This window comes from Bubalus kerabau, chromosome 18 (genome assembly GCF_029407905.1).
Source record: "Bubalus kerabau isolate K-KA32 ecotype Philippines breed swamp buffalo chromosome 18, PCC_UOA_SB_1v2, whole genome shotgun sequence".
NCBI classification, from domain to species: Eukaryota; Metazoa; Chordata; class Mammalia; order Artiodactyla; family Bovidae; genus Bubalus; species Bubalus kerabau.
The window spans coordinates 56,573,669-56,600,436 of NC_073641.1; the positions used below are offsets into that span (position 1 = coordinate 56,573,669).

The window sequence follows — 26,768 nt, forward strand, 5'->3', positions numbered from 1 at the left end:
CCTTTACCACTGACTGGTTTGATCTCCTTGCTGTCCAAGGGACTCTCAAGAGTCTTCCTCAGCACCACAGTTCGAAAGCATTAATTCTTCAGTACTCAGCTTTCTTTATGGTGTAACTCTCACATCTGCACATGACCCCTGGAGAAACTATAGCTATGACTATATCACTTTGTTGGCAAAGTGATGTATCTGCTTTTAAATATGCTGTCTAGGTTTATCATAGCTTTCCTTCCAAGAAGGCAACTTTTAATTTCCTGGCTGCAGTCACAGTCCACAGTGATTTTGGAGCTCAAGAATATAAAATATTTCACTGTTTCCACTTTTTCCCCATCTACTTGCCCTGAAGTGATGGGACCATATATCATCTTGGTTTTTTGAATGTTGAGTCTCAAGCCAGCTCTTTTACTCTCCTCTTTCACCCTCATCCAGAGGCTTTTTAGTTCCTGTTCACTTTCTGCCATTAAACTGTTGTATTAAGTATCAGTTCAGTTCAGTTCAGTCGCTCAGTCGTGTTCAACTCTATGTGACCGCATGAACCACAGCACTCGAGGTCTCCCTGTCCATCATCAACTCCCAGAGTTTACCCAAACTCATGTCCGTTGAGTCAGTCATGCCATCTAACCATCTCATCCTCTGTCATCCCCTTCTCCTGCCTTCAATCTTTCCCAACATCAGGATCTTTTCAAATGAGTGAAAATAATCAAAAGCTATTTTCAAAACTCTTCACATCAGGTGGCCAAATATTAGAGTTTCAGCTTCAATATCAGTCCTTCCAATGAACACCCAGGAGTGATCTCTTTAGGATGGAATGGTTGGATCTCCTTGCAGTCCAAGGAACTCTCAAGAGTCTTCTCCAATACCACAGTTCAAAAGCATCAATTCTTCTGTGCTCCGCCATCTTTACAGTCCAGCTCTCACATCCATACATAACTACCAGAAAAACCATAGCCTTGACTGGACGGACCTTTGTTGACAAAGTAATGTCTCTGCTTTTTAACATGCTGTCTAGGTTGGTCATAACTTTCCTTCAAAAGAGTAAGTGTCTTTAAATTTTATGGCTGCAATCACCATCTGCAGTGATTTTGGAGCCCCAAAAAATAAAGTCAGCCACTGTTTCCACTGTTTCCCCATCTATTTGCCATGAAGTGATGGCACTGGATGCCATGATCTTTGTTTTCTGAATGTTGAGCTTTAAGCCAACTTTTTCACTCTCCTCTTTCACTTTCATCAAGAGGCTCTTTAGTTCCTCACTTTCTGCCATAAGGGTGGTGTCATCTGCGTATCTGAGGTTATTGATATTTCTCCCTTCAATCTTGATTCCAGCTTGTGCTTCCTCCAGCCCAGCGCTTCTCATGATGTACTCTGCATATAAGTTAAATAAGAAGGGTGACAATATACAGCCTTGACGTACTCCTGTCCTTATTTGGAACCAGTCTGTTGTTCCTTGTTCAGTTCTAACTGTTGCTTCCTGACCTGCATACAGGTTTCTCAAGAGGCAGGTCAAGTAGTCTGGTATGCCCATCTCTTTCAGAATTTTCTACAGTTTATTGTGATCCACACAATCAAAGGCTTTGGCATAGTCAATAAAGCAGAAATAGATGTTTTTCTGGAACTCTCTTGCTTCGTTGATGATCCAGCGAATGTTGGCAATTTGATCTCTGGTTCCTCTGCCTTTTCTAAAACCAGCTTGAACATCAGAAAGTTCACGGTTCACATATTGCTGAACCCTGGCTTGGAGAATTTTGATATGTATTGAAATAATCAGGAAATGAATAATGCTTTTAGAACGTTCTAAAATTATTCTAAAAATATTATTCATTTCCTGATTATTTCAATACATATCAAAATTTTCATTTGGAGAAACAATTGTCTATTACTACATAATATATTACTACACACGGTCTTTTAAAACCAGATGTATTATGTTATCTCTGTTTGTCAAAAATTTAGATATGAATTAGGATCTCTGCTGCATTAGGAACTCTCATAAGGCTGAAATTATGGTGTCAGCCTAGAGGGACTTCTCATCTGAAGGCATGAGTAAAGATTTCTGAGCGCACATGATAGTTGTAAGAATTCATCAAAAGTTTTTGAACAAAAATTTGCTTTCATTTCCTGACAAAATGGTGTCTCCAAAATGGCAGCTTGTTTCATCAAAGCATACAATCTGAAAGGACAGTAGTGTTTAACGGCAATGTAGAGGTCACAAACTTCTGTAACCCGAACACAACAGAAACATCTCATCATATTTCCTATATTCTATTAGTTAAAAGCAAGTCACTAAGCCATCTTACATTCAAAGAGAAGGTATGAAACAAGAACATGACAATATGGGATTATGGAGGAGATCCTCTTTTTAATAGAATACTGCCTATGACATGGTTTTAAATAAAATGCTAATTTATACATGATGTTGTACATATTGAAAGCTTAGAAAGGAGTATCCTCTTAATTTTACTGCTTTGTTAGTAGCATTTTAAATGTTATCCAAGTAAATATATATATATTTCAGACTATGTTGATCATTAAAACCTCTTATACAAAAATAACTCAAATACAAAATGGGCAAAAGACTTCAAAAGCCATTTCTCCAAATAAGATAAGCAAATGACCAATAAAATGACACAATTGTAAAAAAATTAACTTTATTTTTTTCAGCTTTACTGAGGAAAAATTGACAAATAAAATTTGTATCTAAGGTGAGATTTAATGATTCAATATACAAAAATATTATAAAATAATATCCACAATCAAGTTAAATTAATATATTTGTCACCTCCCATAGTTATCACTTGGCCAGATTTTCAAGGGAAATTGTATACATTTGGAGAATGCATAGATATGGTAATTTTTGCTAACTGCCACAAAAATGCCTATTTATGAAGTCATAAAAATTTCCCTAGAAAATTTAGCATAAGACATTTTTGCATACATGTTAACAATATTTCAGATGTTTAAGAGAATGATAATTTGAAGCTATTAAGTTGTGACAGATTTTTTTTTTCAATTGCTTCACATTCTTTTTAATCAATATTCTTTTTTTTTTTTTTTAATTTACAATACTGTATTGGTTTTGCCATACATCAACATGAATCCGCCACAGGTATACATGCATTCCCCATCCTGAACCCCTCTCCCTTCTCCCTCCCTGTACCATCCCTCTGGGTCATCTCAGTGCACCAGCCCCAAGGATCCTGTATCCTGCATTGAACCTGGACTGGCTATTCGTTTCACATATGATATTATACAAGTTTCAATGCCATTCTCCCAAATCATCCCACCCTCTTCCTCTCCCACAGAGTACTTGATATTATCTTGATCAAACATTCTGGTTAAAAGAATGGCAACCAGTAGCTAGAATATTATAAATTTACAGAAATTTTGCCATACTCATTTTTTGTATATACTTGTCTTGATCATTAAAGATAATTTAGTTCAGTGATGTGTTATATTCATCACCTCAACCCCACTCCCAAGCAAAGAGTCTGCCACTCATTAGGTAATCAAAGTGAAGTTAAGTGAAAGTCACTCAATCATGTCCAACTCTTTGCAACCCCATAGACTGTAGCTCACCAGGCTCCTCTGCCCATAGGATTCTCCAGGCAAGAATACTGAGGTGATTTGCCATTTCCTTCTCCAGGGTATCTTCCCAACCCAGGGATTGAACCTGGGTCTCCTGAATTGCAGGCAGACTGTTTACCATCTGAACCACCAGGGAAACCAGGTAATCAAAGACTGTATGTAGATAAATCAGGTTTGTTTTGCCTCTTGGAACTTCTGGTTATTACTCTTTCTCTCTTGAAAATATCAGAAAAGTATATTCTTTTCCCTTCTTTATTTATTTAGGATTCCAGAAATCTATTAGATGCCTTCTACATATTGTATACAGGATAAAGACTGGATATACAGCAAAGACCAAGACAAACATGATGATCCATGATCCTTTACATGGAACTTCTTTATAAGTCCTAGTCACTCAGTCATTCCACTCAGTTAAATGCATCATAATTTCTGAAAGAGATGGGAATACCAGACCACCTGATCTGCCTCTTGAGAAATCTGTATGCAGGTCAGGAAGCAACAGTTAGAACTGGACATGGAACAACAGACTGGTTCCAAATAGGAAAAGGAGTTCGTCAAGGCTGTATATTGTCACCCTGTTTATTTAACTTCTATGCAGAGTACATCATGAGAAACGCTGGACTGGAAGAAACACAAGCTGGAATCAAGATTGCCGGGAGAAATATCAATAACCTCAGATATGCAGATGACACCACCCTTATGGCAGAAAGTGAAGAGGAACTCAAAAGCCTCTTGATGAAAGTGAAAGAGGAGAGTGAAAAAGTTGGCTTAAAGCTCAACATTCAGAAAACAAAGATCATGGCATCTGGTCCCATCACTTCATGGGAAATAGATGGGGAAACAGTGGAAACAGTGTCAGACTTTATTTTTCTGGGCTCCAAAATCACTACAGATGGTGACTGCAGCCATGAAATTAAAAGACGCTTCCTCCTTGGAAGGAAAGTTATGACCAACCTAGATAGCATATTCAAAAGCAGAGACATTACTTTGCCAACGAAGGTCCGTCTAGTCAAGGCTATGGTTTTTCCAGTGGTCATATATGGATGTGAGAGTTGGACTGTGAAGAAGGCTGAGCGCCGAAGAATTGATGCTTTTGAACTGTGGTGTTAGAGAAGACTCTTGAGAGTCCCTTGGACTGCAAGGAGATCCAACCAGTCCATTCTGAAGGAGATCAGCCCTGGGATTTCTTTGGAAGGAATGATGCTAAAGCTGAAACTCCAGTACTTTGGCCACCTCGTGCGAAGAGTTGACTCATTGGAAAAGACTCTGATGTTGGGAGGGATTGGGGGAAGGAGGAGAAGGGGACGACAGAGGATGAGATGGCTGGATGGCATCACTGACTCAATCGACGTGTGTCTGAGTGAACTCTGGGAGTTGGTGATGGACAGGGAGGCCTGGCGTGCTGAGATTCATGGGGGTCGCAAAGAGTCGGACACGACTGAGCTGCTGATCTGATCTGATCTGATCTGAATTTCTTTTTTTTATTCTAAAGCACTATATATTGGATTTGATGCTAATAAACTTAACTATACAGTTTTGAAACCACCACTTACGTGCACACAGTTTGCAAAATGCATTCTCCCAAAACGCTAAAATGGAAAAGACACTTGATTTTTGTTAGATTTAAGGGTTTATTATATAGCATATTTATATAAATCATATGAAAATAATCTCCACATGATAATGGATATAGAAAAAGTAACTATGTTGTCAATTCCATATAAATAATTTCACATGTAACCTGAAAAATAAATGGTACTAAAGATAAACCATAGGTCATTTAACTTCTGTTTGTTAAATTAGTCAAGTATAAATTTACAGTTTTATTAGGTGTGTGTGTGCCTGCTAAGTTGCTTCAGTCATGTCCAACTCTTTGCGACCCTCTGGACTGTAACCTGTTCTGTCCGTGGGATTCTCCATGCAAGAATACTGGAGTGGAATCCCATGCTCTCCTCCAGGGGTTCTTCCCAACCCAGGGATCAAACTAGGGACTCTTATGTCTCCTGCATCAGCAAGAGGGTTCTTTATCACTATCGCCACCTGGGAAGCCCCTAGTTGTATTAAATATATAAACTAAGCAATTATAAGCAAAAATAAAGCTATACAAGAAAGGATCTTTCCTGCTTCCACATTTATTCTTGTAAGTCAGCTAACATTAGAATAACACACATATGACAATGACAATTTGGAATCTAAACATGAAGTTGTGAAATGCAAAAGGTTATTATTATACTAGGCTATAATTAGTATTGTAATTGTTTTTGCTAGAAGCATTTTTTTCCCTATTATCATGGCATTTTTGACAAAGTCCAGCAACAATGGTTCAGTTAACTACACAAAATGTGACCTGAAGTATTTATTTTGTACAAACATGTTAAATGTAAAGTATAGCATAAGAATGTAATAGTTCAATACAGTTCAGTTCAGTTCAGTCGCTCAGTCATGTCCGACTCTTTGTGACCCCACCAATTGCAGTACACCAGGCCTCCCTGTCCAACTCCCAGAGTTCACTCAAACTCACGTCCATCGAGTCGGTGATGCCATCCAGCCATCTCATTCTCTGCCGTCCCCTTCTCCTCCTGCCCCCAGTCCCTCCCAGCATCAGAGTCTTTTAGATATTAACTGAATTTTGAGATGTAATTGTCTGGTAGTTAAACTGTTCTGTAAAGTTGTCTTACATGCTCTGGATCAAAGCCATTGTAGAACATTCCAACTATTATTTTCAATTTAGACCGTCAGTTCTGGTCCATTTACCAAGTGGTGAAATCAGAGCAATTGATTCTTCTGAATCTCTGCCAGTTACACCCCATCTAATTTCTCCAGTCCATATGCACTCATCTGACTGTTATTTTTGGACTTCAACAAGAATTGCTCTACCATCAATTGAATAGGCATAGGTTTAGAATGATGTGCATAATTTGAAGGGCTGAAATTGCTCACTCAGGCAGGAAGTGACCCTTCAGTAAACTGCAGATCAATTCAACTGTGATAAATGCCATTATGGTATATAACCCCCGAAGGAGAAAATGGCAACCTACTCTATTATTCTGGCTGGGATAATTCTGTGAACAGAGGAACCTGGCAGGCTATAGTCCGTAGCATTGTGAAGAGTAGAACACTACTGAGTGACTGAGCACACACACAAGGTAAACAGGTAATGCTTAAGTTTTGTGTTACAATCCAAAGAAGGATTATTTGTGATTACAAATAATTTATTTTCAGTAACAAAGATTTTGACAAGTTTCTATCAATTTACTATCTATAGGGAAAGAGCAAATTAGCCAAGATGGTGTGGTCAGGCTCTCTCGACCCATGGCCTCTAGCTCTTGCCCAACGTTTTGTGAATAACAATTATGTAACAGCTGAGATCACTTACAGCACTGCGCCTGTGGCCTCATGAGGTACTGGCTTGGTCAAGTGCTACTTTGTGCAGTAAGCATATATAAGCTTCATCTGAGAAGGCACTGAGGCTGCATAGAGGTTATGTTTTGTCCGCAACATTATGGATATGTTACTACTGCTGTGTCTGTTGGGTCAGCCACAAGAGAAGTATAGTGTGTCTGCTGCCACAGCTGCTGTGCCAGACAGGAGAGAATAAACACGTCTGCAGTTCCTACAGCTCCTTAAGTTTTCTTCCAGCTTTCCTGCTTGCACTTTGTCTACCCTGGGTTCAGTAAACAGTGCAAACAGCATGAAAGAGACAATTGGCATCACGAACAGAATCAGAGATACAATCAGGGTAGTTGACAGGATACCCAGCAGCTAGAGGAGCCTGATTGGAGAAGGAAATGGCAACCCACTCCAGTATTATTGCCTGGAGAATCCCAGGGATGGGGGAGCCTGGTGGGCTGCCGTCTATGGGGTCGCACAGAGTCGGACACGACTGAAGTGACTTAGCAGCAGCAGCAGCAGAGGAGCCTGAGGCTACACTGGATGCAGGAAGCCAGTGGCCACCATGGAGCATGTGGTACCATGTGGTCGCTATACTCTCCGCATGGGCTCCAGTGGAACACTGGAAGCAGTGGATGGTTCACTGGATAGAACTGAAAATGCATTAGAAAATATGGATCGTGTCCTATGTGATGCCACACTGGTGCCCAATGTGCAACATGAGACTGTAGGTCCACACTTGGCAGCAAGTCCCATTGTACAGCAGAAAGTGAAGAGTGAACAGCCTATGGACCGGGGGGACATCCTCACGGGCCCCAATTGTGACAGAGTTTACAACATTTCAACCATATACTCAGGAAGTGGTGGTCAACTTGGGTAAGAAGTTTTGACAAAAGCAAAGGGAAACCTTGGCAACTTGGCTTCTGCAACTACATGACACAAGAGTGGGCCCAGTGACTGTCAGGGTTTTGTGCATCCTTACTGAGGGAAGTAGAGAGTCGGCAATACACAGTGCATCTATTCAAAACCTATGTTGCATTCTCTACGTAGCACAAATACACATGAAGTTTATTATAGTCTTTGTATCTTATGTAATTATGATAATGCATGCATAATTTACAAATGGATTGTTTTTCAGTCACTCAGTCATGTCTGACTGCTTGCAACCCCATCGACCGCAACACACCAGGCTTCTCTGTCCTTCACTGTCTCCCAGAGCTTGCTTAAACTCATATCCATTGAGTCGTTAATGCCACCCAAATATCTAATCCTCGGGCGTCCCCTTCTCCTCCTGCCTTCAATCTTTCCCAGCATCAGGGTCTTTTCTAATGAGTTGGCACTTCACATCAGGTGGCCAAATTATCAAAGCTTCAGCTTCAGCATCAGTCCTTCAAATGAATATTCAAGATTGATTTCCTTTAGGATTGACTAATTTGATCTCCTTGCAGTCCAAGAGACTCTCAAGAGTTTTCTCCAACACCACAGTTCAAAAGCATCAATTCTTCAGCACTCAGCCTTCTTTATGGTTCAACTTTCACATCCATATATGATTACTGGAAACCATAGCTTTAACTATATGGACATTTGTAGGCAAAGTGATATCTCTATTTTTTTAATTTGCTGTCTAGGTTTGTCATAGCTTTTCTTCCAAGAAGCAAGTGGATTTAATTTCATGGCTGCAGTCACCATCTGCAGTGATTTTGGAGCCCAAGAATATGAAATCTGTCACTGTTTCCATTCTTTCCCTATCTATTTGTCATGAAGTGATGGGACTGGATACCATGATCTTAGTTTTCTGAATGTTGAGTTTTAAGTCAGGTTTTTCACTCTCCTCTTTCATTTTCATCAAGAGGCTCTTTAGTTCCTCTTCACTTTCTGCCATAAGGGTGGTGTCATCTGCATATCCCAGCAATCTTGATTCCAGCTTGTGCTTCATCCAACCCAGAATTTTGCATCATGTACTCTGCATATAAGTTCAATTAAGCAGGGCGACTATATACAGCCTTAATATATTCCCTTCTCAATTTGGAACCAGTTTGTTGTTCCATGCCCTTTTCTAACTGTTGCTTCTTGACCAGCATACAGGTTTCTCAGAAAGCAGGTAAAAATGATCTGATAGTCCTATCTCTTTAAGAGTTTTCCACAGTTTGTTGTGACCACACAAAGGCTTTGGCATGGTCAATGAAGCAGAAGTAGATTTTTTTTTTTTTCTGGAATTCTCTTGGTTTTTATGTAATCCAAGGAATGTTGGCAATTTGACCTCTGGTTCCTCTGCCTTTTCTTTTTTTTTTTTTCCTCTGCCTTTTCTAAATTCAGCTTGAACAGCTGGAAGTTCTCAATTCACGTACTGTTGAAGCCTCACTTGGAGAATTTTGAGCATTACTTTCTAGCATGTGAAGTGAGTGCAATTGTGTGGCAGTTTGAACATTCTTTGGCATTGCCTTTCTTTATGATTGGAATGAAAACTGACCTTTTCCAGTCCATGGCCAGTGCTGAGTTTCCAAATTACTGGCATATTGAGTGCATCTCTTTAACAGCATCATCTTTCAGAATTTGAGATAACTCAGCTGGAACTCCATCTCCTCCACTAGCCTTGTTCATAGTGATGCTTCATAAGGCCCACTTGACTTCACACTCCAGGATGTCTGGCTCTAAGTGAGTGATCACACCATCGTGGTTATGGGTAGGGAATATCACTTTTGTATTGTTCTTCTGTGCATTGTTGCCACCTCTTCTTAATATTTTCTGCTTCTCTTAGGTCCATACCATTTTTATCCTTTATTGCACCCATCTTTTCATGAAATATTCCCTTTGTATCTCTAATATTCTGGAAAACATATAAATATAATATATATTATGCATACATAATATATATTATATTTATATAATTTAAGATTTATATACTATAGCAATTCGGAGAAGGCAATGGCACCCCACTCCAGCACTCTTGCCTGGAAAACCCCATGGACGGAGGAGCCTGGTGGGCTGCAGTCCATGGGGTCGTTAAGAGTCGGACACGACTGAGCGACTTCACTTTCACTTTTCACTTTCATGCATTGGAGAAGGAAACGGCAACTCACTCCAGTGCTCTTGCCTGGAGAATCCCAGGGATGGGGGAGCCTGGTGGGCTGACATCTATGGGGTCACACAGAGTCGGACACTACTGAAGCGACTTAGCAGCAGCAGCAGCAATTATTTTTTTCTTATATAACATATGATATTATATTTAATATAATTAAACTTTGTATTGGTCTTCCCAGATGCTGCTAGCTGTAAAGAACCCACCTGCCCCGAAAGGAGACATGAGTCATGGGTTCTATCTCTGGGTAGCGAAGATTCCCTGGAAAAGGAAATGGCAACCCACTTCACTATTCTTGCCTGGAGAACACCATGGACAGAGGAGCCTGGAAGACCACAGTCCATGGGGTCACAAAGAGTCAGAAATGACTGAAGCAACTTAGCATGTGAACTTTATATACTGTAATAACTATTTTTCTCTTTTAGGAGTAGATAGAGTTGGTCAAAAAAATTAAATCATTTTTAGAAGATTTCAAGTAACTTATTTCAAACATTTCATTCCAATGATATGATATAATAGACAGTGGAATGTGTGTGTGTGTGAGTGTGTGTGTGTGTGTGTGTGTGTGTGTGTGTGTGTGTATATGTTATATACTTGCATCAGTCCAGTTCAGTCACTCAGTTGTATCCAACTCTTTGTGACCCCATGTACTGCAGTATGCCAAGCTTCCCTATCCATCACCAGCTCCCAGAGCTTGCTCAAACTCATGTCCATCAAGTCTGTGATGCCATCCAACTATTTCATCCTCTATTGTCCCCTTCTCCTCCTGCCTTTAATCTTTACCAGCAACAGGGTCTTTCCCAAAGAGTCAGCCCTTCGCATTCAGTGGCCAAAGTATTGGAATTTCAGCTTCAGCATTAGTCCTTTCAATGAATATTCAGAACTAATTTCCTTTAGGATTGACTGCTATTATATATGTGTATACACACACAAACACACTTCTTAACAAAAAGATCAGAGAAAAAGTAAAGCAATGTATTTATAGCCTATCAATAGAAATTTGGACTAATATTTCTTTTTACAATAATTTCATGGTGTAATAGTAAAATATTGACAGTATTTAAGAATGTGGAAAGCATATATATACATGTCAGTTAGTAATGCAATTGATATTTGTCAACTCCTTGGATTCTGAACCTCTGTCTGTCTTTCTTTACTGCTGGCGTTGCTTCATAAATATTCCTGTGTATCTGTACAGAGCTTTCTGAGCAGAGATTATAGAAAGATATATTAACCCAATCCACCAAAGATGCTATATCTACACAGAAGCTGCAAATGGAGCCACTTTTTAGTGACTTTGGAATTGTCCACTCTCATCCACCATGATCTGGTTTAGAGGATTCATTCTAGTAAATTAAGTGGAAATATGAATGTAATCACCACCCCTCATATTTTCGAGATCTTGAATACTGATGTTGATGTGATTTTATGCTGTATCCATGGAATGAAAGAAAGAAAGATGATACCACTCCTCAAACCAGCACATCATAGATCATTTTTGCAAACAGAATGACCTCCAGGCCCTACCATGGAACAAAGTCAATGTTCTAAAGTTAGTTTATCTGGCCTTAGATAATATCTCTACTCCATAATTCCCCATTTTCAGAATTTTGCTGAGCAGTTAGAAGAGAAGAAAGAGAGGAGAGGAGAGCAGACATAATATAAGGATTATAAATGGAGACTTTATTGTCAATCATGCAGACACTATTAATAGAATAATATAATTTTGTGTACCATTTGCCATTTGGGGGTAAAATCTATATTCAATTAAAATTGAACTGCTTGGTTTAGCAGTACTGACAAAAGACAATCTGAATAGTTCTAGATCTGCTAACAGAAGCCTTAATTTAAATCTTCCCACAGAGAAAACTCCAGGAACAGATGAGCTAAGTGGCAAATTTTAGGGAGAAAAACTTGTAGGGTAAAATAATGTGGTTTTATACCAACACTTCCAGAAAATAGAGAAAAAGTATATTTCCTGCTTCATCTTATGAGATCACTATAAACTTGATACCAAACTCTTCGAAGAATTTGTTAACAAAACCTTTTGGCTAAGATCAAGTGTAGTAAGGGGGCCTCCCAGGTGACACAGCGGTAAAGAATCCGACTGCCAATGTAGAAGACACAGGTTTATTCTCTGAGTTGGGAAGATTCCCTGGAAGAGGAAATGGCAGCCCACTCCAGTATTCTTAACTGAAAAATTCCATGGACAGAGGAGCATAGTGGGCTATAGTCCATGGGGTTACAAAGAGTCAGACATGACTGAGAACATTAAATAAAAATAGAAAGAAGCATTCTAAACAAAATAACAAATATGATCTGGTAATATAAAAAATGAGCATGTGTATGAAGAGAGAGAGATTCAGGGAGGAAGAGAGAGGAGAAAGAGGGTAAATGAAGAAATATATTAACAAGTAAACTGTATCTTATAGAACCACATGCAGAATGCAATGGCACCCCACTCCAGTACTCTTACCTGGAAAATCCCACGGACAGAGGAGCCTGGTAGGCTGCAGTCCATGGGGTCGCTAAGAGTCGGACACGACTGAGCGACTTCAGTTTCACTTTTCACTTTCATGCATTGGAGACGGAAATGGCAACCCACTCCAGGAGAATCCCAGGAACGGGGGAGCCTGGTGGCCTGCCGTCTATGGGGTCGCACAGAGTCGGACACAACTGAAGCAACTTAGCAACTTAGCAGATCAATATTTAAATTTTTCCTAACACTTTGCTCCTTTCTTTTCTTCATTATTTGCCTTAAGGATGTTCATTTTTCTTGTCTTCCATTTTTTGCCTTAAGGACTTTTTTTTTTTCTCCTTTGTTGAAATAGCTTTTTTCTCCCTCTTAAATCTGTTATCCTCAAATGAATTCAAATTGTGTTTTTCTTCTTTTTTTTTCCAGAAAAGTCATAGTGACGTGATTTGTAGATACATGTAACTGTGTGGTAAAATTCAAACTTGCAGGAAACATTTTCCTGCCTTATAATAACATCAATAAAGCTCTAAAAGTGGTCTATTTTTAGTCCTCTTTATGCAATACCTCAGCTTTTCATCACATTTAAATAGCCTTCAGAGTGGGTGGTATTTAGTTAGAAGTCAGGCCAGAGAATAAGCCTCAAAGAAATGTGTGTTTATACAAACTTATTTTATATATTACTATATTCAGAGAATGTGTATTACTGTGTAAGCATATATAAATATGCACACCATAAAATACACCTTTCAGGGGAACATAAGGAACAGAGATCTTTAGTTCTATATTTGTCATCATGCATTTTTATAGAGAAGGTAAGTGCTCTAATGTTACTTGTAGGAAGTTGGTAGATTGTGCTTCCAAATCATAGGTGATAGTGTCATACAGCAGTGATTTTAGCTTCTAAAATTAATTTGTTGGCAATCATTTTATATTTAAAGCTGTTACCTGCAATCTGGGCAATTAGAAAACTTATTAGTTGTGGAAAAAATATTTTATCACTGCATGAAAAAAATTTAGATAAAGAGAACTGAATATTTTTAAAAAAGAAGACTTGTTCTGGATATAGCAAAGCACTGAAACACAATGGGATGAAAGCTTTCTAGAGTTAGTCACTTCTCTATTGCTTCTTAGCAAAGCACCACACACTTACTAATGGAGTTTGAGAGTAAAGTTTCCAGGCAATAGTCAGCTGGATTCTTTCTTTTAGGTCTGTCCAGGCCGAAATCAAGGTATCAGATGAGGGTTGAAGTTTTTGCTACATTTGTGTGGCTGTTGACAGAATGTGTTTCCTTGCATGCTGCTACAGGACTTCTAGAGGCTGTGTCTTCAAGACCACAGCAAACTGACTAAAAGTTATAGTGTATACCTGTCACCCATTTGACCTCTTCAGCTGCTCCTTTCGAAACTCACTACATTCCTGCTGCATCAGTGGCTTCCTGGTTGTCCCTGCTATTAAAAAAAAAAAAAAAAATCTTAGCCTAGGGGAGACCACATTTCTAGTCTCTCTGGAATGTCAGTTCTCCAGATACCAACATGTCCCAGAACAAGGAGAAATAACTAACTACATTAAGGAAGCTACACTGTAAGATTTATACAGTCATTAAAATTGACTTTAAAATATATTGTTATGACAACATATAAAAAAAATCACCATAACATTTTAGAAAAAAAAATCAAAATTACATAATCAACATAGGAATAAACCATTCAAATTTTTATTCAGAAGGACTGAAAATAATCATAATTTAGCACATGTTGATATTTTAATAGCGTGTGTACAGAACAGGCTTCCCTGGTGGCTCAGCGGTAAACAATCTGCTTGCCAATGCAGGAGACATGGCCTCAGTCCCTAAGTTGGGAAGATCCCCTGGAGGAGGAAATGGCAACCCACCCAAGTATTCTTGTCTGGGAAATCCCATGGAGAGAGAAGACTGGTGGGCTACAGTCCATGGAGTCACAAAGAATTGGACATGACTTAGTGACTGTACAGTTACAACAAAGTACTTAGAACCCATCTATGTGTTTATATATCTGTTGGAAGATTTCAGAAAATTTAAAAGTAGGAGCATAAATAGCCATAAGAAAACAATATTATAAACTTAGGACAAGTCTGTTGAGGTGCATAAACAAACAAAAATTCTGGATCAGCTGTGAACAGTACTTAATTATTTAAAATAATGTAATCATCTTTGATTAAAACAGCAATCAAGAACAGCTATATAAAGCTCCAATACTTTGGCCACCTGATGCGAAGAGCCAACTCATTAGGAAAGACCCTGATGCTGGGAAGGATTGAAGGCAGAAGGAGAAGGGGATGACAGAGGATGAGATGGTTGGATGGTATCACTGACTCAATGGACATGAGTTTGAGCAAGCTCTGGGAGATGTTGAACGACATGGAAGCCTGGCATGTTGCAGGCCATGGGGTAGCAAAGACTTGGATACAACTGAGGAATTGAACAACAATATATTAGTAAGAATACTAGTGCAAGAAGGGAGACTTTGGAGGGAAAGTATTGAAGAGTTAAATCTTCATCTACTATTAAAGTAAGTGAATTGATGATGATCAAAATCATTAAACTACAAAGTGGTCATAAAACATACATTTAGAAAAATGGGGTGAATGCCAGAGGAAAAAGTAAAAAGTTGTGGATGTGATTGCCTCAGAGAAGCAGGGCTGAAAACTACAGCATGTCAACTAAGACATCTCTATTTTTATAACTCAATACCATTTGATATTTATGGCATGCACATTTATTAATTTGATTACAAATTAAGAAACAACATTACATTCACAATGAACTGGGGAGTGAAAATTATTTAGGAAGGCCATTACTTTGTTAATATTTTAAGTAGTATAAATCTCTTCACAACGCAATTACTGAACTCCCGTTATGTATTTGACAGCATGCAAAGCTATGCAGATAGGAAGATAAATAAGTCAGAATGAGTTAGATTCCTGTTAGCCTCAAACATAAGCCTTTCCTTGATTGTGATTGGCTCATTTTATATCCATCTGCTGTTTTTCTTACTCGGCATTTGTAGGTGTCCATTAAGAGATGATACTTTTTTTTTAATATTTTAAATTAATTTAGTTCAACTGGAGGATAATTACTTTACAATATTGTGATGGTTTTTTCATACATCAACATGAATCAGCCATGGATGCACATGTATCACCCCATCCTGAAAACTCCTCCCACCTCCCTCCCCACCCCATCACTCTTGGTTGTCCCAGAGTACCAGCTTTGAGCACCCTGCTTTATGCATCAAACTTACAATCATCAAATAACACCTTGTTTCAGCCTAATAGTTTTGAGATTCATAAGGCAGTAGATATTAATCAGTCCAAACTTGATTTCCAAGAGAAAAATCTGTAGGCTACTAAAGTGACAGGATTAGTGATACAAGTGTAGTTTATCACTCAGAGCACTTTTGAGCATACGTGAAAAAATATGAATTTACTTAGTCTGAGTATATAGTTCTTATTAGAATGAATCCCATGAATATGTGAGTAAATATACTTATAAATGTGACATCAAGTTAGTCTCTACCTTTAAAACATTATTTTTAAAATACACTAATAAAAAAATAAAATACACTAATATTTTACTTAAGGGTGATACGATATACAGAATTTGTATTCGTAATAACAACACTTTTAAAACATTTACTTATAATTGCATATCATTGTTCTAAGAGATTCATATGATATGTCTAATTTGTGACCTTTAAATATAGCAGGGAATTTTTAAAATTCATTGACTTTCCTACAAATTTTAGAGTAGATTTCAGGTGCTTTGATCACATAAGATTGCTATGTGAGGAAAAGATATGTTAATTAACTTGACTGTAGTAAACTTTTCATACGTATATCAAATCATATTTTATACCTTAAATATATCCAATTTTTATTTTAAAATAAAATTTTAATTTTAACTTGTTTTTATTGAAGTGTAATTGGCTTACAATATTATGTTAATTACTGCTATACAACAAAGTGCTTCAGTTATATACACATTCCTTTTTAAATAACATTTTCAAAAATATGGAACACTTCACAGATTTACATGTCATCCTTAAGCAGGGGCCATGCTATTCTTCTCTGTATAGTTCTAATTTTAACACATGTATTGCTGAAGTGAGCAACAAAATAGTTTTAAAAGTCACATTAGGAACTGAAAATCCAATAGAAGATATTATTTTAAAACACTATTTTCAGGGATAGGATCACAATTGCTTTACATACTCTAGTCATATAACACTAGCTTTAATTTTGAAAAAATCTTAAATATATAATCTGATCTACAGTTCTTCAAATCAGGTAAATAATTATCCTTACCCCTAGTAGAATCTTTAGCATGTATAACCAAGTGTGTGTCTTCATTCATGTCTGAGTAGTGAGGTGCTTGGACTCCATTGTGCTTTACTGACTTTTTTCTTCCTATTTTGTTTATTTGTGTTTTCCCTTACTTAAGTCTCCTAAATAAAACTCTCAAGATTGTATTAATACTTATCTGTATATTAATTGATTGCAATTTATTCACTTTATGCATACATATATTTAAAATCCAAGGCTAAGATTAAAATTGGACATTTGTTCTCATTCTGTACTTCTGAAACGATTTACAACATACATATTGTTAAATATGAATATAAAAATATTACAAAATATAATGGTAGCAAGTTCCAAATTCTTTCTTCTCATTCATTCTTGCCTAACTGTCAAAGAAAATGCCCCTTAAACCGAGCCATGTTCCCTGTAAAGAGCAATGTTTTCCTAGAGCACTAATGATGAATCTGGGGCTTCCATGGTGGTGCTAGTGGTAAAGAATCTGCTTTCCAATGCAGGAGACAAAAGAGTTGTAGGTTTGATGTCTGAGTGGGAAGATCTTCTGGAGGAGGAAATTGCAATCCACCCCAGAATTCTTGCCTGGAAAGATCCATGGACAGAGGAGTCTGGTGGGCTACAGTCCATAGGGTCACAGAGTCGGACATGACTGATGACTGAGTGTGTTAGTCGCTCATTGTGCACACGTACAATGATGAATTTGAGAGATCTCTCAAATGGCAATGTTTTTTTAAATTATTATTTCCTCCTGTTTGCTGCTGTCACAGGTCCTGATCTCTTCTTCTCTATGAAGTCCTGTTAGTTATTGCTGTGCTATCTCAAGTCACATGGATCAAGCTTTCAATCCTTTGCTTAGGACATTCACTATCACTTTGCCAAATGTTATCATCACTGTTACCTACATGCAGACTCCTTATGTTGCACCTCCACTTGAATACAGTATGTTGCAATCCCTACCTGCCAAAAGAATCTACTTTGAGAAGAAAGCATGTAGAATTAGATGACTGAGTTTGGGAAATCCAAAGTTTGATAGTCCATGTTGCTATTCTCCAACCTTCCTCCCAGCAATGTTTCCTGTACACTCAAACAGGCTGCGCTCTCATGGGCTCCCTTAGGTGCTTCATTCTGTTCTATCTCTGTAGCCTTGATTCACATTTCAGCCTAACCAAGTTATGATGCATACAGGTCACAGCAAAAAGAATAGAAGCTTGCCTGAGATAATGAAACACATCTGCATAGAAGTTAGATCTCATTTTTAGTATATATCAAATCTTGAAATTTGTCTGCCTTATAGTTTTATATTATTAAGGTCAAAGAAGTCAATTATCATATACCTAAAAACTCACTGAAGGGACTTCCCTAGTGGTCCAGAGGTTAAGATTCCATGCTTCCAAGGCAAGGAAACACGGTGTTCCATCCTGATTGGAGAACTAAGATCCCATATGCTGCACAATGTAGCAAAAGCAAAAACAACTGTACTCCAACAAAAATTGACTAAATTTTTCTTTTAATTCACTGAAAATATACCTTTACTTAAGGGAAGAGAAAATATATGGAAACAAATTTCACTGTCTCTTACTCTTGCTTTGTGAATAGTAAGCACTATTCACACAAAGCATTCAAAGGAGACATGAGTGAATGCAACTGGGCTCCTGCAATTACTAAGAGATAAAACAAAGCACTCCATATTTTAGTCTTTCAAAATATTGCTCACCTTGCAGGACAGTGTTTTATTAAACTTACTCCCTATATACCTTCTCTGTAATCACCAGTGAAAATGCTACTTTATTTTCTTCTCCTTATATTCCAAGTCATATTATAACAATTATATAATGATTATAACAATAATCACCTTAATCAACTTGAAAATTATTATAATGAGACAAATGCAGTTGGCAAAAAGGAATACTGTCATAATCAAGGGCTTTAAAATTTCCCTTTCACTGAGATATGCTTCTTTCTAGATGATTTTTTTCATTTCAATTTATTCTACAGTCACAAGAGTTATGTTAGTAAAAAGTAAATCTCACAATTTCAGAGATTTATGCCAACATTCCCAAACCTTCTAATTTTCTAAAGACCAAAACCCAAATACTTTTTTTTTTGGCATCTGAGGCAACTAAAAATAATGTGTACTTGTTTTTTAGAGCCCCTAATTATGGTGGTCCTGATATTTTTAATGACAGTAGATGATGAAGGCAAGGAAGTTTCAAGGAAGACAGAGCAAACTTTACATTTCAACTTCTAAGTCTGTGTATCTTGCTCTTTTAAATAATAGCCACTGTGCCATTCAAAATTTAGCTTGAACATAACCTTTAACATGGCTAATCACTATCTGCAAAGTAACTCCTGACATCCCCTTATAATTGCCAAAATTTCACTTCATAGGTTAGAGCAGCTACATGAATTTGAGATGCCACTTCTTGACTTTAAAGCAAGCTTTGAGTCAAATGTACTTAATAGCTTCACATTTCAAGAAGAATTTTTTTTTTCTTTCAAGGACTAAATAACAGAGTTGACCTTATTCAAACAATAAAATGTCATCCTGTCACATAAGCTTGCAAACATTCTGAAACAAGCTCATTAGTGAATAATGATGCCAAAGAGTAACTTATTAATGTCAGTAAATACACTTTACATCCTTCTGATAATTTGCAAAAAGCAGAATAATTATCAGAACTATGCCTTTCTCTGTAGTGAAAGAAAAAAAATCTGTAAAACTTAAAAAGTTATATTTAAAACATAAAGCAAACCAAAGATTCTTCATTTTCCCAGTATGAAAGATTTTTAATGAGATTCTAAACCTTAAGTGACCTATTTACGTGTGATTCTGCTGTTACATAATGAAAGTAAAAAAGGTGATTAAAAACTTAAAATAGACCCTCTGATTCAAATCCTATGTCTTCAAATTACCTTAGAAATAATTCAGTTCAGTTCAGTTCAGGCACTCAGTCATGTCCAACTCTCTGAGACCCCGTGGACTACATACAGCATACCAGGCTTCCCTGTCCATCACCAACTTCCAGAGCTTGCTCACACTCATGTCCATTGAGTCAGTGATGCACCCAATTGTGTGTGTGTGTGTGTGTGTGTGTACATACACAAGTTTCCAAGATACCCACACGCTATGCAGGTTTTCAGCGTATGTAGATATTGACATTTCAAAGAAATTACAGTACAAAGTAGACAGGTAAATATAATTATAAAACAATTTGAAGTCTTCCTAAATAAAGAAATTTTACACAGTTGTATCTGACTCTTTGCGACCCTTTGGACTGTGGCCTGCCAGGTTCCTCTGTCTGTGAGATATCTCAAGTAAAAACACTGGAGTAGGTTTTGATTTCCTTATTCAGGGGATCTTCTCAATACAAGGATAGAAACTGGGTCTTCTGCATTGTAAGCAGATTGTTTACCATCTGAACCACCAGGGAAGCCCAAATGAAGAAATACTTTAGCAATATGCAGAATGACTTGAATTAGCTAGTGATGGAAATTGGAGAAAACATTTCATAAATATGTCTGTGCGCTCAGTTGTGTCCTACTCTTTGTGACCCTATGGGCTCTTCTGCCCATGGGATTTCCCAGGCAAGGATACGGAGTGGGTTGCCATATCCTTCTCCAGGGGGACTTTCCAACCCAGAGATCAGACCCACATCCCCTGCTTCTCCTTCATTGGCAGGTGTATTCTTTACCACTGAATCACCTGGGCTTCCCTGGTAGGTCAGCTGATAAAGAATCCTGCAATGCTGGAGACCTCGGTTCAATTCCTGGGTCAGGAAGATCCCCTGGAGAAGGGGTAGGCTACCCAATCCAGTATTCTTGTACTTCCATGGTAGCTCAGCTGGTAAAGAATCTGCCTGCAACTGGGGAGACCTGGGTTTGATACCTGGGTTGGAATGATCTCCCGAAGAAGGGAACAGCTACCCACTCCAGTTTTCTGGCCTGGAGAACCTCATGGACTGTATAGTCTATGAGGTCGCAAAGAGTCAGATACAACTCAGTGACTTTCACATATCACACCTGGGGCAGAGCTGTACAGTATAGACAGGAGACAGAACAGTGTAATATTTCCATGTAAGACAGAGCAATCCTTTTTACAGTCATATATCTGAAGGACTTCATCATTCTAGACTTAGATAATGGAAAATAGTCATTATTTCTATATATTCTATAGGTCAAGAATGTTTTCCTAATATTTTGAAGAGTATGATAAATAAACTCCACACCAGAGAAAGTAACACTTGTGTAGATAGTAGCTGACATTGGGATTCAGTATATCTGCCAAATAATATACTATTTTATATTTTATCAATTTTTCTAATATACAGTTCTATACATTGTTTAGAAATGCATTATATATCTGGATGTGTACTAGGAGACATATTTGACATTTTTTGTTTGTTTGTTTGAACTTTAGTAAGGCATCTATAAAAACTTAGGCAAGGGCAGTGTCCTCCCCAGCCCAGGTTCCCCTAGGCACAGCAGGAGAGACTGAAAGCTTAACAGGGAAAAGTTGGACCACACTCAGGGTTTGGGAGTGTGGTGCCCCCACTTCTGGCTCAGGGATTGGGGAGTAAACAAAAAGTGAAAGGAAAATGAAGTTGCTCAGTCGTGTCCTACTCTTTGCGACTCCATGGACTGTAGCCCACGAGGCTCCTCCATTCATGGAATTTTCCAAGCAAGAGTACTGGAGTGGGTTGCCATTTCCTTCTCCAGAGGATCTTCTCAACCTAGGTCTCCCACGTTGCAGGCAGATGTTTTACTATCTGAGCCACCAGGGAAGCTGGTAAACAAAACCTACCTGGAAAATAATTGGGAAAGAAAATGAGCAATTGCCTTCAGCACAGGTGAGGAAGGGAAGGAGGTTGGTCAAGGGCAAGAGTATTTCACATCACAAACCTAACTTGGGAAACTGGAAGGGCCCATCTTCAACTTGCCTTTAGAGGAAGACCAGATGGATGATGGGAGAATTCACAGGAAGGAGAGAAAGAGAGGTAATGTGGCTAGAAGGCAACAGCCTCGTTCCTTTCTGGGTACAAAAAGGCAGCAGAGGCACCAGGTCTAGGCAGGGAGCTCACAAGGACCAAGTTTCGGCAGAGATCACCCACCTGCCCTCACCCCGGTACTCATTCTGCTCGCTTGCTGGTGTAGAGCCACCCACTGGCCCCGAGGGAGTGGATGGCTCTGCCGCCTGGGGTCCTGCCTCTTCTGTGCTCCTCCCTTGGAGATAGCGCTGGCCTCTGCCCTTTGGCCTGGTGCTCCTGGCTCTAAGGAGTGGCAACGGCCTTCCCTTCCTGGGCAGTGCCTTCATTGCTGCAGGGAACCATCTCCCCCTGCTCCTGCTCTGCCTCTGCGGGTGAGGAGGCAGACGAATCACCCCCACCCTCCTTCCGATTTCTCTTGAGGACAGGCTACTCAATTTGGAAGGTTTTTTGAAAGAGAATTTCTTCCTCTTCTTGAGGGTCTCCATGGGGGCACCCCTTTCCCCCTTGGCCTCAGCTCCCTGCCTAGGGGATGCTGGCTCTATGGCAACACCAGTGGCCCCCACTGCCTCCTCTGTTTCATTTTTGAGGGTTGACTCCCCTTCACCTTTGAGGGGATAAGTCTCCATTGCTTTTCATGGGGGGCCATTCCCCTGTCTGTCAATTGTGGAGGGGGAAGCATCTTTTGCCTCCTTGGCGGTCAGGTCACTCCAGGGAGCCTGAAGCTCTGGCTGCCCATGGTTGGGGGTTTCTGCCGGGGCAGCCCCAGAGTCACCCCAGCACAGGGAATTGTTTGGTTGGGTGGGTCTCGGGGTTAGAGGGATGGGGATGGGGTCTGAGGGTGGAGGGTGCTGGGGGAAACCAAGGTGCACCTCTGTTAGCTGTGACCACCACTTCTCTGCTTCTGGCCAGAATGCCTTGACATTATTTTAATTTTATAAAAATTTGAGAACTGAAAATATTTGTATAAGGAAAATTATTTGATTTTTATCAAATGAAATTTAGAAGTGAAGCAGGTTCTGTGAAATTTAATATACCATGATTTGTGTAATATATGCATTCTGGACATTTTGTTTTCTTCTTTGGGAAATTTTAAAGAGAAATGGCTTAAATATAAATGCTATAAAACAATCAAGATAACTATACAACAAAGATATAATAATCAAAAGAGTAAGTTCCTGACATAAAAGTACACACATAGAGTAATGGAACAGAATGGAGAGCCCAGAAACAAATCTTCACATATACATTAATTAGCATTTGAATATGAAGCAAACAATACTTGTTAGGAAAATGGTAGTCTTCAATAAAGGAAGTTGAGAAAACTACATAATCACATGGGAAAGAAAGGAATTACATCCCTATTATACTCTGCTCACAAGAATTAACTCAAAATTAAAGACTTAAGCATAAGACTTGAAACCAGAAAACTCTCAGAAGAATATATAGGAAAAAGTTTGTTGACATCTGTCTTGACAATAATTTTTTAAATATGACACCAAAAGTACAAGAATAAAAGCAAAATTTAGTAAGTGGGACTATATCAAATCAAAAGCTTATGCATAGCAAAAGATGCAATGAGCAAAATGAAAATATATTCTACAGAATGTGAGAAAATATTTTCAAATCATATATGTGAAAGAGGTTAATATCCAAAATATATAAACAATTCATATAATTCAGTACCAAATAAAGTTTGATTTTAAAGATGGGTAAGGGAATTGAATGGGCATTTCTCAAAAGGCACTGTATAAATGGTCAACAGATACATGAAAATATTCTAAAAATTACTAATCATCAGGGAAATGCAAATCCAAACCCTAGTGATATAACATCTCATACTTGCTAGATTGGCTATTATGAGAGAGAGAGAGATAAAGTGTTTGTGAGAATGTGGATAAAAGGGAAACTTTCTTGCCCATTGTTGAAGGGAATGTAAATTGGTCAGGTGTTATGGAAAACAATAAGGAGTTTCCTCAAACAATTAGAAATAGTACTAATATATAATCTAACAATTTTATTTCTGTGTATATATCCAAAGGAAAGAGAAAGCAGGATCTCAGAGAGATATCCTCATTCCCATGTTCATTAAAGCACTATTCATAATAGCCAAGACATGGAAACAGCCTGTTTATCTATGGATAAACAAAGATATATTACATACATAATATATAGTGTGTGTGTGTGTGTATATATATATATATATATATATATATATGAAATACTATTCAGGCACTAGAAAAAGGAAAATTCTTAGCTTTGTTACATCATGCATGAACTTTGAGTGAATTGGCCTAAGTGAAATAAATCATTCTGAGAAAGACAAAAACTGCATTATTTCACTTATGTAGAGTCTCTAAAAGTCAGACTCATGGAGAGTATAATAGTGGTTATCAAAGATTAGGAGTTGAGGGAAATGGGGAGATTTTAGTCAAAGTGTTCAATCTTCCTGTTACAAGATGAGTAAGTTCTGGGGCTCTAAATCATAGCATTTTGACTATAGTTCATAATGAAAGTTGTTAGAACAGATTTTTCACATGCTCTCATCACAAGAAAATAAATGATTATGTCAGGAAATGAAATTAACCCTACTGTCTTAATCATTTCAGACATTTACATGTATCTAGTCAATATGTTATAAAAATTTCCTTGGTGATTTAGCAGTAAAGAATCCACCTGCCAATGCAGGAACCTCAGGTTCAATCTCTGGATCAGGAAGAAACACTGGTGACAGAAATGGCAATCCATTCCAGTATTCTTGCCTGGGAAATCCCTTGGACAGAGCCTGGTGAGCTACAATCCATGGGGATGCAAAGAGTTGGACACAACTTAGCAACTAAACAGTAGCAAAGTCAACACATCATACACCATAAATAAATACAATGTTAAAGAATTATATTTCAATAAAGCTGTATACATTTTTGAAAAAAAAAATTTTTTTAATTTCACAGCTTAATAAGCTTGATAATTATTCTGACAGTAGCAAAGCCCCCAAGTGGTGCTAGTGATAAAGCAACTGCCTGCCAATGCAGGAGATGCAAGAGATGTGGGTTTTGATCCCTGAGTCAGGAAGATCCCCTGGAGTAGGAGATGGCAACCCCCTCCAGTATTCCTGCCTGTAAAATTCCATGGACAGAGGAATCTGGTGGGTTACAGTCCACGGGACTACTGAGCAAGGAAGCACACAGCAGCACCCACAGTAGCAGATATTGAGAGTCATATTAGATTGCTCTTTCTATTATCATTTTCTGCCCAGAATTGAGCCACTTAGGAACTCTTTATTAGTTTCTTCTCTGTCCAAAGCATCTCATCATTGTAAAAATAAAACTAGTTCCTATCTAATTTCTTTGCAAAGTTAAATTTTCAGGAAGTAACTCAGTATAAAGTAAATATATTAATCCACAACTTCCATTGTATTAATTATATTAATATAATTTCAATATATATACTAATATTATGAATATATAATCAATGTGCATTGAAATTATGCACATTTATCAATGTAAAACCCCCTTATCTTTTTAAAGAAAAAATAAATACATAAAATAATCAATTTTCCAATGAGGAAATTAAGATCACAATGTGGTAACAGAAAACAGTAAACTTTCTTGTCAATATTATCTGGTGGTCACTATATCTTTTTTGTTTGTACCAATGTCTCAACATCAGCTTTTGTTGGATCACAAAATATTCCTGGAAATTTCTCAGGGTGCTGCTTACAGCTGACCTTTACTCTTCACAAAGCAAGAAAAGATAATGCCTTATATAAAATATAAAGAACTTGTACTAGGGATAGGCTGGATAATCACAAATATATGATTTTTTTTTTGTCACAAGAACAGTTTTTCTTTTTTCCTTTAGAAATATTTTTGTTCAATTTTTGTAATTTCATTTTTAAGAAATTGAAACCAGGCATCAGCCTCTATTTCACTTTATCTTATCATTAAAATTTTAACTCTTTCCATGCTTTGTGAAGTCACTTAGTTGTGTCTGACTCTGCGACCCTATGAACTATAGCCAGTCAGGCTCCTCTGTCCATTGAATTCTCCAGGCAAGAATACTGGAGTGGGCTGCCATTTCCTTCTCCAGGGGATTTTCTCAACCCAGCAATCAAACCCAGTCTCTTGCATTGTAGGCAGATTTTTAACATCTGAGCAACCAGGGAAGCTATACTCTCCAATATTTCTAGTTGTAATTCAAACTGAATATCAGCAGAAGTTTATTTTCTATTATACATGCAAATAATGAGACTATGTCCTCTTAAGTATTACTGGGTTTAAATATTATTTAATTACTATCTAAAAAATACTCTAAGGGAATGTTGTATTCAACTCCAAGATGTGAGTTGTATAATCAAATTTATTTTGGGTAAAATTATGGAAAAATCAATCTACTCATTCTATATTTTATTCTCCCAGAAAAATGTCCTTTCTTCATATTCAAAATTGATATTAAAGAAATTCTGTAATAAAAATTTGAGTGAATATACCCTGTACACACTTGGCATAAAAAAGTAGAATTGAGTAGAATATTTTGCTTTCAAAATGTGAGCATATATTAAAGCAGGGGTTGAAAGTTGTACATTCTTATGATCAAGAAAAGCCACCTTAAGTTTAAGCAGAAAGATCTCTGTGACTTGAGGAGAATACGGATCAAAGAATTGTATGATGATATTAAATAAAAGTGAGAAATCTATGCTCTTTGCAAATGTAGGTTTCACTATTAAACCTAAAACAAAACAAGAAATTTTGTACGAAACAAAATACTGCAATCAGAGGTATTCACAGCATGGATAACTCATCCAGTAGTTTAGAAGACATGTTCTCTGAAAAGCAACAGGTGCATTTCCCCTCCATGGACTATTTGAGTTCTTCTGGAGAGCCAAGTGTTGTATATCCATCTGTTACT

The 26,768-nt window shown here is 37.8% G+C and overlaps 1 non-coding gene and 1 pseudogene across 1 annotated transcript; both read right to left on the bottom strand.

Annotated features, from left to right (window-relative positions):
• Positions 1-16,569: 16,569 nt before the first annotated feature.
• Positions 16,570-16,677, bottom strand: LOC129633482 (U6 spliceosomal RNA). Its single transcript, XR_008705066.1, has one exon. It is a non-coding gene; the product is annotated as a U6 spliceosomal RNA (small nuclear RNA).
• Positions 16,678-21,952: 5,275 nt separating this feature from the next.
• LOC129633042 (MARCKS-related protein-like) lies at positions 21,953-22,489 on the bottom strand (annotated as a pseudogene).
• Positions 22,490-26,768: the final 4,279 nt, after the last annotated feature.